The sequence below is a fragment of the Musca domestica genome, unplaced genomic scaffold (genome assembly GCF_030504385.1).
Source record: "Musca domestica strain aabys unplaced genomic scaffold, Musca_domestica.polishedcontigs.V.1.1 22, whole genome shotgun sequence".
Classification (NCBI taxonomy): domain Eukaryota; kingdom Metazoa; phylum Arthropoda; class Insecta; order Diptera; family Muscidae; genus Musca; species Musca domestica.
In genome coordinates this window covers 2765819-2779704 of record NW_026712262.1, presented here as the reverse complement: position 1 = coordinate 2779704, position 13886 = coordinate 2765819, and the positions used below count along the sequence as shown (strand labels likewise).

At 32.0% G+C, this 13886-nt stretch overlaps 1 protein-coding gene across 1 annotated transcript in view; it reads right to left on the bottom strand.

Annotated features, from left to right (window-relative positions):
* The window catches only part of LOC101896551 (diphthine methyltransferase), a 32009-nt gene extending 30350 nt beyond the window's left edge, over positions 1-1659 (bottom strand). Inside the window, exon 1 of the mRNA XM_011297490.3 lies at positions 1516-1659. The gene's annotated coding sequence lies outside the window, so the exon portion shown is untranslated. The remainder of the gene's footprint in view (positions 1-1515) is intronic.
* Between the last annotated feature and the right edge of the window lie 12227 nt (positions 1660-13886).

The following is a 13886-nucleotide window of genomic DNA, read 5'->3' as shown; positions in this document are numbered from 1 at the left end:
CAAATTTCGTCTTTGTTTCCCTTTATAATTTGATATTAATATGCATAGCCATAATACCAAGGAGATTATGTACCCTCACCTTAAGACTAATATGTCTGGATTCAACAAATGTGTTGAGCTTAACGACGGTGTCACGCTACGGTATCATACAGCCGTTAAGGTGTGGGAAGTCTTCGCATCGCATATTTTGTGACGTATCTTGAAGTAGTACCAGAGCCGCACTCGATTTCTGCCGTCGTTCCACCTTATAATTTGGCATTAATATTCCCAGTCCTGATGACAAGCTGTTTATGTGCCCTCACCTTTAGAATGCATACCCTAAAACTCATGCCAAAAAACAATACGAGGAAATCTCATGCTAACATAAGATATAAAATTCCTACCTTCAAAATTAAAAATTGAAATGTTCTCTTTCGAAATGTAAGAACGACTTGTGTTATTTAAAATTCCTGGTATCCATACACCATAAAAATAACATATAACATAAGGTGGCGATCACAATGTGTATCGTAGAATACATGGTAGAATGAAGAAGTTAAAGTCATGATATCATATGTTTACAATTTTTTTTTTTTTCAAAATTATTCGTTTGACATCTTATTTTCAAAATATAAATTTACAAATCCATTGTATATACCCAAATCAAAGATGGAAATCTTTTCTCTATTCAGTGAAATTTGACAAGGTAAATTGCAGAAAATGCAGAGATGTGTATTATTATTTGGAATTACGTTACCTTCTTAATTTTACCATGGTAGGATAGAAAAAATTATTATTTAACTTTGATTTTTTTTGGTGTATTAATGTCAATAGACACATGCATATGTAAGATATGTTTTTTTTCTTTCACTCAACGCGACAACGTCTAAGGCTGCAAATACATAAAAAGCTTGAAGTCATGGCTAGGCATATTAATGCCAAATTGTAATGAAAAACGACGGCAGGTTTTTAGTGCGGCTCTGTAATTCCTTTGTGAAATGTCACAAAATAGGCCGTGCCATGACTTCAAGCTTCTTATGTACTTAGCCCTTAACTGCTTTACTTTAAAATTTTATAAAAATATGTCACTCGTCTTTTATAAATTGTGATGGAATAAATGTTAATATTATTTGAAAATGACAATAGATAGGTTTCGAGAATTTTTCTTTAAAATATATTTTTCTGTCAGTGGGGCCCCCGAAATCGTTTTGAAATACGTTTTTGATAACGTGGGGATTCCAATATAAACAAGGATTGCCATTACTGATTTTTGCATTTTGCTATGCCTACAACTACAATAATTGCATATTTTTACTAAAAACATTAAATCCGAAAACTGCAACTAACTCCTCATTCTTAATTGTGCCTCTTATTTATTTTGCTTCCAACGTTGTTTGGCATATGCGATAGATGTGCCTACTTTATTAGTCTACCTTGTCTCACATGTAGTAATTCTAATTGTTTTGTTTACCACCCGAAGAGCTTGGAATTTGAGTTTCCGTATATTACATCTAATTGATTCTTATTGGAACTTACCCTTTTGTTCGTTAATCGGGTAGACGAAGTGAAAATTTCCAGTTAAATGTCACAGTGTCACTTTATTTTATGGAAAATATTTGGCTTTTTAATTTTGTATATTTTGTTGTGTTGATGGGTATGTTCAGTGAATGAATGTCATGATTAGACTGTCGTTTAGTTGTGGCGTTGCCAGATAGTATAATATTTTAACATGGAATTCAGAGTTGCAATTCTGAAAGCAAATTTAAAGTTCAGTTCTTTATTTGAATTGTGTTAAAATGCAACAATAGGCTTTGTTTATTTTATATATTTTTCACAATTATTATTATATTGAGGAAACCCTATAAAGCATTAATGGAATGTTGTTTTATTTTAAAATTATAAATTTTGTTGCCCGTTAATGTGGAAATATGCACATCGATTGCAACTGAATTGAAATAATTCCAAATTATTTTCATTTGTATCCAAACTGGGTACATATTTTGACCTAATAGGAACACCAAAAAAAAATATATATATATATTTAGGAGGTAGCTTTGTTTTACATTCTGTAATTGTGCCATGCTATCATTTAAATTACGAGTTTTATGAAAACATGTTCGGCGTAGATAAGGGCTTATAATTTGCATTTTAAATTTAAATGTGAATAAATCTTTTGTGTCTCGTACCATTGCTCGTTATCGTGATACTGGTAGCATAGCCGGACGTCAAGGAAATGGCCGGAAGAAAACAGCAACATTAACAGAAATGGTTCGAAAAGTAAAGATGCGACTTGATCGAAACCCGCGTCGCAGTGGCCGAAAAATGGCTCTTGAGCTGAACATATCGCAATATTGCATTCGTCAAATATTGAAAAATGAGCTTGGGGTAAAGCCATTGAAATTCCAAAAAGTGCAAGAACTTACACCGCAGAAGAAAGGAAACAGACCCAAAAGAGCTAAAGAGTTGCTTCGCTTGGCCAAAAGTGGTGAACTGCCGAATTTGGTTTTCTCCGATGAGAGAACATTCGTTGTCCAGCAGTTTGTAAACAAACAAAATGATCGCGTTTATTTGCCAAAGAGGTCAGCTGAAAATGTCCACTTTCGGTTGGCCACCAGAACTCAAGCGCCCATCAACATGGGATGGTGTGGGCCGCCATAACAGCCGATGTTCGCTCTCCGCTCGTATTAATCGACCGTGGCATCAGAATAAATGCCGACTATTATCGCGAAAATATTTTGGAGGGTGTATTAAAGCCTTGGGCACGCAAACATTTTGGCCGCAGACCTTGGACATTCCAACAGGACTCAGCACTCAGCACTCAGCAAGCGCCACACAAGAATGATTAAAAATCAGGTTCCTCGCTTCATTTCCAGCGCACAATGGCCACCAAAATCTCCATCTCCGGATACCAATCCGTTGGACTATTGTGTCTGGAGTATTTTGAAAAGCAAGGTTGGCACTAAAAATACCGAAGTGTCGATCACCTTAAGCAATCGCTTCGCCGGGAAATGGGCCAAAATACCGCAATGTAACATTCGGGCAGCGTGTGACAGTTTCATTAGCCATTTGAAGGCCATAATTCGTGCCAAAAGTGATCATTTCGAACAAATCTAAACTTATTCTAAAATTTGATGCTATTTCCGACATGTTTTGATTTCATTCAATAAAATTTAAAAAAATGTAAAAATTATGGCGTTTGACTTTGTTGCAGTTTTTTATCTCACCCTGTACAATAGAATTTTAAATGAGATATTGTAAAAATAATAATTTTGAAAAATTTGTTATCGTATGATTGCATGACTTTACCCTCTTAATTCTACCATAGCCAAAGTTATAGGCGTGGGTACATAAGCAGCTTGGCATAATGACTAGGCATATTAATATCAAATTATAAAGGAAAACGACGGCAGGATTCGAGTGCGGATCTGGCATCCCCTTACACAGAATATGATTGTACTAGTTTACCTTCTTAAATCAACCGTGTGTGAATCTTGTTAATGAAAATTTATGATGGAATCATGGTAGAAGAATATAGGTAGACGCATCGACTCAGCTGCTGGGACAATGAACTGTCAAACTAATTTTGGAATTGAAAATGTTGAATGAAAAAATATTTCGATTTGTAGAAATTGTTGAAAAACGCGTATTATAATAACCTTCGAATGACGTCGTATGAGAAAACATATAAAAATCTACTTATATTTGAAAAAGACATTTAAAATATTTTGACATATCAACGTTCCTAAGCGTTGATGCATCTACCTGTATTTTTCTGCCATGGATAGAATTGTCTTTCGAGATACCTATATAATATTTGCACCTAAGAAAACAATTTTATATTAAATAAATAAATAATTAAATATGTAGCGCAAATTTGAATTTTAAATTTGAAAAAGTGGGCGAAGTAGCGATTTTCACTTAAATTGGCGTTCAACTAAAAGGATTCCCTATGATAAGGTATTATATTTTCTGTGAGTTGCAATTTGGTTTGACATATGTACCTATTTCTAAAACTTTTCGATTTTCCGACTTCAAAGAATGAAAAAAAAAAAAAAAATCTGTCGTAACTATCTCCAGTAAGTGATTTCGAATACAAAAGTTTTATATAGCAAATCACCATAATGCCAATCGCTCTCACACACCTTGCTCCCTTCACGATTCTTCGTAGCTACTCCGCATTTGCGCCACCTCCGCCAGCACACGAACCATTACTTTGGACCGACCGTAAAATAAAACTTGCAATAAATATTAATAATGATAAACAATTTTATATGGTTTCATTGTGTACTTAATATTCTATTGTTGTTTTTCATTCATTTATATTACCTACTTCGCCCCTCCCTCTCTCTCGCTCTCTGTGCTCCTTCCCACATATCTTTTGTGAGTTTACATTTCCATTCAATTCAATTTACATTTACAATAAATACTTAAATTACGTTCATATTTTGTGTTTCGTACGAGCTGTGTGTGTGTGTGTAGTGATGATGGTTTCCATTCCGAGTTTTTTTCTTTTTTTTGCTTGAGCTTTGTTATTAAATTTTATTCATTCATTACCGTTAAGGTGATGATGGTTATTTGTAGTTGTTGTTGCTGAATTTATTAAGGTTTTTATGGTGTTTTAAAGTACGTATTTTATTTGTGTGTCATATCCGGCGAATGTTTCTTTTATTTCCTTATTATCTATGAAATGAAGCAGTGATTGGAAGCATAAATCAGCAAGATTAGTAGTTTTCTTCAATATCCATAAATGTCTGGACGAATTTTAGTTGGGTACAGTACTTATTTTGTGTATGTACCTTGGAATATATTTAATCCATGGTACCCTCAATTCAAAACATCTAATTCTGTATTTTTCCATAATTTACCTTGTCAAATTTATTTTCAGTGAAAATAGGTTCCCATCTCTGCTTTCTGTATATACAATGGATTTGTAAATAAACATTTTGACAATTATATGTTGTCAAAAGAGTAATTTTAAATAAACATATGATTGCCGTCACCTTCTTAATTCTACACTGCTAAAGCTTTTAGAAAAAGAAAAATTCATGAAGTCAAACAGAAGTAGAATGTTTTCTGTATTTCATATATTTTCATTCATTGTTTCCATTAAAAACCCTTAACAAATCAAGTTCAAATGCCCATGTGAACATGGCATGATATGATTACCCAGCAGCTAATGCTAATTAATAGCAGGTTTCCATTGGAAACCGAACAACGTTGTTCGCTCTCAGAATTAGGTACACGAATTAACCCCTTCATACGGCACGATTCGTAATTCATTGTAAAATAATTCTTTTTTTCAAAAATTTTGTTTATTGATTTTAATGGGAATTTATACTAAAATACATGAAATTCTCACTAATATGAATAGAAGAAATTATTGTTTTCCTCCCAAAGAGTTATTATATCATTAATTTTACAATTTTCATTCACTTTTTCAACTTTTTGTGTAAATATTGACATTTTGAACATATTTTTGTGTTTTTCCATTTTTAAATTCTGCTGGAGAGACACTTGTCAAACATTTTTTCTGCCGATAGAAACATTTTGAAAATATTGCCTCTTTTGTTTCCAGTTTTCTGTGGAAATTTCAACTCGTGGACCAAATGCGTACGAGAAAACAAAATTTACTTTCGTTTGAATGTACATACGCCATTCAACATTGTAGTTTTCATTCATAACTTTCAGTCTTCCCAAAAATTTTTAAAATTTCATTACATTTTTCTATTTTTAATTTTTAAATCATAATTTATTTTTTCGATAAATGCTCTCATTTGTTAGGGATGGGACACATTTTTTCATTGTTCTGAGAGTGATTTGATTTGAACAACGCACAAATATGTGTTCGCTCAGGAAATTTTGTGTGACGAATTAAGTAGTTTTTTCATAGTTAAGGGTCAAACAACGAATAGAGAGCGAATCAAGTGCAGTGGAAACGCCACATAAGAAGTATCTACTTAATTCCCCACAAAAAATCGGCGAATTGCTACAACAAAGCAATTGCTACAAGTGGTACCCTCAAATGTCAAAATTGGCATCTAAGGCGAAAAATATACATTCGTCATGACATTTAAAGTTTGCGGCAAATTTGTTTCAACCAATCAGAAACGAGGTGTTTGTTTACATTTTATTTTGAGTGTGTAAATTAAGCTAAGTAATAATACGACTCTAGGGGACCATTGCAACAGCCCTAAGTTGATAGATAGCCCCAGAAATATTTATACAAGCCCACAACTGCCATTGAAATTATATCCATGGCAGAAAAATACATTGTTTCCATTAAAAACCCTTAACAAATCAAGTTCAAATGCCCATGTGAACATGGCATGATATGATTACCCAGCAGCTAATGCTAATTAATAGCAGGTTTCCATTGGAAATCGAACAACGTTGTTCGCTCTCAGAATTAGGTACACGAATTAACCCGTTCATACGGCACGATTCGTAATTCATAGTAAAATAATTCCTTTTTTCAAAAACTTTGTTTGTTAATTTTAATGGGAATTTATACTAAAATGCATTAAATGCTCACTAATATGAATAGAAGAAATGATTGTTTTTCTCCCAAATATTTATTATATCATTAATTTTATAGTTTTCATTCACGTTTTCAACTTTTTATGTAAATGTTGACATTTTGAACATATTTTTGTATTTTTCTATTTTTAAATTCTGCTGGAGAGACACTTGTCAAGCATTTTTTCTGCCGATACAAACATTTTGAAAATATTGCCTCTTTTGTTTCCAGTTTTCTGTGGAAATTTCAACTCGTGGACCAAATGCGTACGAGAAAACAAAATTTACTTTCGTTTGAATGTACATACGCCATTCAACATTGTAGTTTTCATTCATAATTTTCAGTCTTCCCAAAAATTTTTAAAATTTCATTAAATTTTTCTATTTTTAAATCATAATTTATTTTTTCGATAAATGCTCTCATTTGTTAGGGATGGGACACATTTTTTCGTTGTTCTGAGAGTGATTTGATTTGAACAACGCACAAATATGAGTGTTCGCTCAGGAAATTTTGTGTGACGAATTAAGTAGTTTTTTCATAGTTAAGGGTCAAACAACGAATAGAGAGCGAATCAAGTGCAGTGGAAACGCCACATAAGAAGTATCTACTTAATTCCCCACAAAAAATCGGCGAATTGCTACAACAAAGCAATTGCTACAAGTGGTACCCTCAAATGTCAAAATTGGCATCTAAGGCGAAAAATATACATTCGTCATGACATTTAAAGTTTGCGGCAAATTTGTTTCAACCAATCAGAAACGAGGTGTTTGTTTACATTTTATTTTGAGTGTGTAGATTAAGCTAAGTAATAATACGACTCTAGGGGACCATTGCAACAGCCCTAAGTTGATAGATAGCCCCCGAAATATTTATACAAGCCCACAACTGTAATATCTACTACTTCATCGACAAATACCACTAATATTCCAGCCAATGTTGGTAACCGGAGGTTACACCGACTCCAGCACATGGCACAACAGTAGCTAGTGTTCCCTATCAAATGGTTTTAAGGAAAGAACACCAATATCGCCACCAGTAAAAGCCCTTTAAGAATGCCCAGCAATCAAGCTAGTAGACACTTGGTGGCAAGGTAGATCTAACAGGTAACCGCATCGGCGAATTGCTACAACAAAGCAACTTTTGTGGTACCTTCAAATGTCAAAATTGGCATCTAAGGCGAAAAACATAGATTCGCCATGACATTTAAAGGTTGCGGCAAATTTGTTTCAACCAATCAGAAGGTGTTTGTTTACATTTTATTTTGTGTGCCTCTCGTCGTAAACGAACGTCGCAATAAAAGTTTTTATTGTAAAACAATTGTAGTATTGCGATATTTTTTAAACCAAGAAACTTATAATGACTATATTTAACTGGTTTATGCCATGTTTACGTTAGAACTTTTTGTAGGGTTAATCTACTTTGAGAGGATTTATTTGAAGTAAAAGTAATGGATATGAAAATTTAAATCCAAATCCAGTGGGTTAACCCTCATATATATAAACGTACTGTTAAACCGAAAGTTTTCCGGAACTGCAAATGGAAAGAGTCGAATTCATGCACTACTTCCCGTGATGTGCTTTGGGAATCTTAGATGTTGAGGCTAACTTAATTCTTAAAGCTGCACTCCATTCTAACCTCCTTCCTTCATTTTCTTTTAATTTTTTTACTGGTTTCATTCTAAACTTGCTCTTAAATTATTTGAAATATTATAAAAAGGTACTTTAAGGAAGACAACATAAACAAATTTGTTGTTGCATTCATTTAGGGCGAATTCTTAATTACAACAAATTGTTTTGACATTTAATGGTGCCGTCAGCTGGGCTGATGCGATTACCTAGTACATCTACCTTGCTTGGTGACTTTAGTGAATAATTTAGGGCGAATTCAGCATTACAACAATTTGTTTTGACATTTAAAGGTGCCGTCAGCTGGGGTGATGCGACTACCTGCTTTGTTCCATTCAAATCACTCTCAGAACTAAGATTGAATGTGTGCCATTCCTAACAAATGAGAGCATTTATCGAAAAAATAAATTATGACATTTAAAAAATTAAAAATAGAAAAATTTCATTAAATTAAATAAATTAATAAATATTTTTTGGAAGACTGAAAATTATAAATGAAAACTACAATGTTGAATGGCGTATGTATATTCAAACGAAAGCAAATTTTGTTTTCTCTCTCATCCGAGGTGCACATTTTTTCCACGAGTTGAAATTTGCACAGGAAACTGCAAACAAAAGAGGCAATATTTTCAAAATGTTTGTAACGGCAGAAAAAAATGTTTGACAAATGTCTCTGCAGCAGAATTTAAAAATAGAAAAATACAAAAATATGTTCAAAATGTCAACATTTACACAAAAAATGGACAACATGAACGGAAATTGTAAAATTAATGATATAATAAATCCTTGAGAGAAAGACAATAATTTCTTCAATTCATTTTAGTGACAATTTCATTTATTTTCGTATAAATTCTCATTAAAATCAACAAACAAAATTTTTGAAAAAAGGAATTATTTTACTGACGTATGAACAGGTTAATTCATTTTGAGAGCGAACAACGTGATTGAAAGTGCAATGAGAACATAGCATAACTCTGCTCTTGCAAGAATGTTAAAATTAATGGTAGAAGAATAAGGGTACTGGCATCGACATTGAACTGTCAAACCAAATTCTGGAATTGAAATTTTTGAATGAAAAATTATTAAAATTTGTAAAAATTGTTGAAAAATGCATATTATAACACCTCCGATTGACGTCTTATAAGAAAACATTTAAAAATCTACTTATTATTGATAAAGCATTTTAAAAATTTTGACATATCAAAGTTCCTAAGCATTGATGCATTTACCTATATTCTTCTACCATATTAAAATTTTACTACGATAACCTATTTATACCGTGGTAGAAGAATACACCATAAACCGATGAAACCAATATTGGAATTGAAAAGTTTCAATGAAAAATTAGTCAAATTTGTAAAATGCATATTATCCAATTGACGTCGTATAAGAAAAATCATATAAAAATCTACATATATTTGGAAAAACATTTGGTCGAATTTATTATCCAATTGTTTGGCCCAAGGACGAAGCATATTAAAATTGTTGAGAATCATGAATTCCGTAAACTTTACGTTAAAAGATAAAGGAAAGATGGTTTGACTTTTTGCTCATGGTAGAAAAATATTGTTAGGCGCATCGACACAACTGCTGGAACAATGAACTGTCAAACCGAATTTGAAATTGAAAATGTTGAATGAAAAATTATTTAAATTTTAAAAATTGTTAAAAAGCGCTTATTATAATAACCACCGAATGTCGTCGTGCAAGAAAACATATAAAAATCTATTTATTTTTGAATAAACATTTAAAAATTTTTGACATTCTTCTACCATGCCTTTTGCTTATCGGACAGTTAATACTTAAATGAAAATTGTAATAACGAAAATAACGGTTTATGTATGGTAGAAGAATACAGGTAGAGGCATAAACGCTTGGGATCATTGATATGTCAAAAAATTTTAAATGTTTTTTTTTTTTTTCAAATATAAGTAGATTTGTATATGTTTTCTTATACGCCGTCATTCGGAGATTATTATAATTCGCGTTTTTCAACAATTTTTACAAATTTAAATAATTTTTTATTCAACATTTTTATGTGTCGATGCGTCTATCTATATTCTTCTACCATGGGTTTATGCGTCTGACAACATCACTTTTATAAATAACTAGCTGAACCCGGTGCGCTTCGCTACCCCTTTTGATTTTATATGAATTCAAAATTTTATTTACGAATATATGTTGGATAAAGAAAAACAAATTTAAAAATTAAAAAAAATATTGCACTAATTTAATGCGTTAATAAACAAAATCATTACAAAAGCAGTAACATGACATGCATACACGAAGGGTTTGTCCTTTGGATTTATTTATTTCATAGCAAATACCAAGCGTGCAGGAAACTGCAATTTTTTTAAGTAGAGTGGCATTTCTATTGCAAGTAGTGAATTCGAGATAGCAACATACTTCGCCGTAATAAGCGTATTTCAAATAAATTGTTGTCTTGTTTTTTAGTGTTAGCCTAAGGCGTTGTGGGTCAATGGTTCTTATTAAAATCATATCCCAATCTGATCCGATTTAAATATAATTTAAAAAAAATTACTTTTACACCAAACTCCGCCACACCTTTCATATTTAATTGAAATTGGTGCGTCAAATATGTGAAAACGGCCGAGAATATATATATGGGAGCTATATCCAAATCTTTAAATTTCCAATTAATTTATCACATTTATTATTATAACAAAATTCCGCCACACATTCTGAATTTCATTGGAATCGGTCATATATATCGTGTTTGGTGCATAATATGTATGAAATCGGCCGAAATATATATGTTAGCTATATCCAAACCTCAACTGATTTCAATACAATTGTGCAATTTTTGCTGGTGCCAGATTTTGTCTCTCTCGCTTTGGGTGCATCAAATATGTGAAATCGGCTGAGTATATATATGGAGCTATAATCACATCTGAGCGTATTTGAATATAATTTGTCAAATGTGCATCAAATATGTGAAATCGGCGGATAATATATATGGGAGCTATATCCAAATCTGAACCGATTTTAATATAATTTGACTAATTTATTTTCTAATCAAAATCCCGTTACATATTCCAAAATTCTTGGAAATCGAACATACATATCGTGTATGGTGCATAAAATACATGAAATCGGTCGAAAATATATATGAGAGCTATATCCAAATCTGAACCGATTTTAATATAATTTGACAAATGTATATTTGTTTTAATTTCCGCTACACATTTCAAATTTCATTGAAATTAGAGATACATAGCGTGTTTGGTGCATCAAATACATGAAATCGGTCGAAAATATATATGGGAGCTATATCCAAATCTGAACCGATTTCAATATAATTTGGGAAATAAATTTTTTTAGATAAAATCTATCACACGTTTCAAATTTCATTGAAATTGGGGATACATAGCGTGTTTGGTGCATCAAATGCTTGAAATCGGCCGAAAATATATATGGGAGCTATATCCAAATCTGAACCGATTTCAATATAATTTGACAAATTTATTTTCGGATCAAATCCCGTCACATATTCCAAATTTCATTGGAATCGAACATTCATATTGTGTTTGAGGCATCAAATGAACGAAATCGGTCGAAAATATATATGGGAGCTATATCCAAATCTGAACCGATTACAATATAATTTAGCAAACTTATTTTTGTTCCAAATTCCGTGACACATTCCAAATTTGGAGACTGTATCTTTCACCGATCAATAGATATGTGCATATAAAATCTAAATTTTTGGGAGGTACCTCCGATTCTGATGCTATATCTCCAGTTCCAAGTGGAAATTCAAAAATGTATATAGCCTATGTTACTTTCAGGCGATGTTGCAGTATATATGGAAATTTTCAGAAAAATCTATTCAGCAGTTTTCGAGTCCATAAATTACAAACAAACAAACAAACAAACAAACAAACAAACGTACAAACATTTTCCTCTTTTATAGATATAGATAAAGGTAGACTCATTTGCTAAATTGAATATGTCAACCCTTTTCTGAAGAGCCCACGTTTTCGTATAGCCGCCATATAAGGGTACCTCCCAATATTCGGTATTTTGATAGTTTTAGCCACATTTTTTTCACGGATTTGTCTAAAAATTGGCAGTTGTTGTGACAAAACAATTGATCTAAATTTCTTGCCAGCTGTACGTTCATATTCAAGGAAGAATTAGAAAATTTTATTTTGATAATTTATGGACAACAAATAAAAAAAAATTTAATCGTATGATAGCATGAGAATACCTTGGCATTTGTGCCATGAATTTCGATATAAATATTGAAAATCTACTGTGCAGTCATAAAGTATTTATGTACGTACCTATATAACTTCCATAATTTTTCGATGATGAAACAACAAAAATTGGTGGGTACACCTCAAGACACAAAAGAATGGAAATTGAAAAAGAAAACAAAACATAAAATACCCTATTTTGGCCCTACCTTTGTGTACGTAAAAATTACTAAATTTTCCAGTTTCGTGTTTATTCTTTATTCATTGAATGTAACAGAAAACAACAAGCAAAACAATAAAAAAACAAATTTCATTATGAAATTCATAATTGTCGTTGCCATCATCGTCGTTATCGCCGTGTTTATTTTTCGATTCGTTGAAGATAATGATCATTACTATAATAGTTAAAAAAGTCATTGTATTCCATATTTTCATCGAAATATCTTTATTTATTCATTCACTTTGGGTGTGTGTAAATGAGCGTGTTTGAGTGTGTGTGTATGTTTGTGCACGTTTCCATTATAATCCAGCTATAGACGTTTCATATTACGAATAACAATAATGAATAATAAAATAAAAATCGTTTCAATTTTCTTGTAGTCAAATGAATACAGAAGAAAAAATCACACATCTTTACTAATTTACACACGCACACACACACACACTCACTCATACCAAATGAGAATACTTGTGGGCAAGGATGAGGGTTTTGTTATCGGGTGGAGCCGGAGAGTGTGAAATAATAAAAATACCTACTACCAATAACAACAAAAGTTAAATATTAAATTAAGAGAAACATTGCAGCAGCAGCAGCAGCAACAACAACAACAGTGCCAATTTAAGAAACATAAATTAAATAACAAAAGAAGAAACAAACAAACTGACACACACACACACACATAGAGACAAAATGTACCATTCCATTTTGAAAAGTGCAGTTCCGAAAATTCACAAGTGCCAAACACACACACACACATCATTGAATTGAATTTTTAATTTTATTTTTTAATGAACTCTTTGCGGAGTTCAAATACTTGTTGTTCTCTAGCTCTCTCTCTCTCTCACTCTCTTTCTCTCAGTAATGTCTTTTATAATTATTACTATCGTTGCCTCATGCACGTTAGTGTGCTTCCGCTGTATAGCTGGTGTTGGTGTTATTTTTACTACGTACTCCACACATTTTTCTGCCAACAAATATATTTTAGAAAAATAAAAACTACAGTGGCTCCATATTAATTTTATTATGTTTTGTATAATTAAGACAGAGAGATATGCAAACATAATTTTACTCTATGTTCCAAAAGACAAGACAGTCAAAATACCAAATGACACAGACGTCCCGACAATTGCAGAATTATTGATAAAAATTTAAATTTCTATACCCTTTCACCATACGTAGTATTACTATTAACATCGTCATTCAGTTTGTTATATATACAGGGTGAGGTAAAAAAAACCGCAACAAAGTCAAACGCCATAATTTTTACATTTTTTTAAATTTTAAATAAATAAAAGTAAAAATAGCATAAAATTTTAGAATAAGTT